This window comes from Sorex fumeus, unplaced genomic scaffold (assembly GCF_029834395.1).
Source record: "Sorex fumeus unplaced genomic scaffold, SorFum_2.1 ptg000128l, whole genome shotgun sequence".
Taxonomy (NCBI): Eukaryota; Metazoa; Chordata; class Mammalia; order Eulipotyphla; family Soricidae; genus Sorex; species Sorex fumeus.
The window spans coordinates 33,260,032-33,261,812 of record NW_026606185.1 but is presented as its reverse complement, the minus strand read 5'-3'; positions in this window follow the sequence as shown (position 1 = coordinate 33,261,812).

Below are 1,781 nucleotides of genomic sequence, written 5' to 3'. Positions count from 1 at the left end.
CAAGGTAAATTAATAATTGAACAAGACATTAATATGCCTATCAGTACCTATCATATATTAAATCATCATGGACTTGGAATGCAATTGTTCTAGGCATTGGTCTGTGCTTTATTTATATAATATACTGTTTTTATTTTTCAAAGAAGGAAGAGTATGTGGGAGACGGTTTAGTGATTGTGGTATTAATGAAAGAAAAATATAATAGTTCAGGTAGAATCCATGCTCTTGACGTCTTCCAAAAAATATAGAATTCCTATCTATTTATATGAATTCTGTTCTTCCTCTCAAGAGAAACCAAAGGTTTCCAATCATTTTATCATCCTCATGAAATTTTTAATATAAACCATAAGCACTTCGCTGCTATTACAAGCCCAAAACCTTATGTGCTAATTCAAGATGCTAGGTTTTCAAGAGGATGAAATTTTCCTCATTCTTCTCTAGGAGAGATTAAGCAGTGCATTAGTTTTATAAGTGTTAGTGAGATTTCTCCACCCCCCCCCAGTACTAAAAATGACTTTAATTTGACATCAGATGCTAGCAGACCTCTTATCCCACTTTGTCTCAAACACAAAGGACCTTAGAAGAACTGCTTCAGTCAAAACACATTAACCTCTTATTAAATGGATTTTAGAGGTTCTAATAATTTGTAAAGCCATATTTCAAAAGGGCTCTCTTGGTATCTCAGAGAACATTATATAACTTTGAGAATCAGTTCAAACAATTTTGGATAGTTCACTTGTTTTATTTTTTTCCTCTTTAATTAAAGTGAAAATATTGGAAATAGGATTGAGTTAATGCAATTTACTTATGGGAGCAAAGAAAATCCAGGATATTTAAGCCATATATAATTAGTTTTAAATTCACCTAAATAGGTACTTTCATAAATATAAGAAAATTAGTCTTATGTTTTTACTCCTTATTATCATCAAAATTTGTTTCTTGCCTTGGCATCTTATGATGACTCTAAATTTATTGAATCTATAAGTTGGAATATGTGGAAGATGTTCTACCAACTTCTTTCATCACAGTCTAATGTCATTATCTTTAATTAAAATATTGAAGAATTTAATTTTTAAAGAATTCTTAAATTTAGTTTTTAAAAATTATACATTATTTTAGATTCATACAGAGAGCTATAACAACTTATTTAATTCCTGGTTTATTTGTGAGAATACATTAGACAATGTTCATTGTTTTTTGAAAAGAAATTTGTTTCACCAGAGTAATGGTTGCATTAAGTTAGATGAAATTTTTTTAAATTATTTAATTTTAAGCGCATTTCATAAAAATAAACACTAGAGCTAAACTGTCTTTAAAATGTTAATATATTGTACTATGACTGTTTAGTCTTTTTAGATTGTTCACTATACTTTGGGATTTAGGTTTAAATGCTTTAACATTTCAAATGTTTCACATAATAACTGGGACAAATATTGATATAGACACTACAATGAAGACAACTAGGGGCTGGAGCAATAGCACAGCAGGTGGGGTGTTTGCCTTGCATTCACCGACCAAGGTTTGATTCTCCATATCCCATATGATCCCCTGAGCACTGCCAGGAGTGATTCCTGGGTGCAAAGCCGGGAGTAACCCCTAATAATCACTGGGTGTGACCCAAAAAAGAAAAAAAAAGAACACTAGAGTATAGATAATTTTTGAAAACTATCAGGTAATTTATCAAGTGTCAGATAAATTCAAAAGTAGAAATTAAAATAATTACTTAAACTCAAATTGTACTCTTATCACAATATTATACTTTCTTCCTTACACATTTTTAT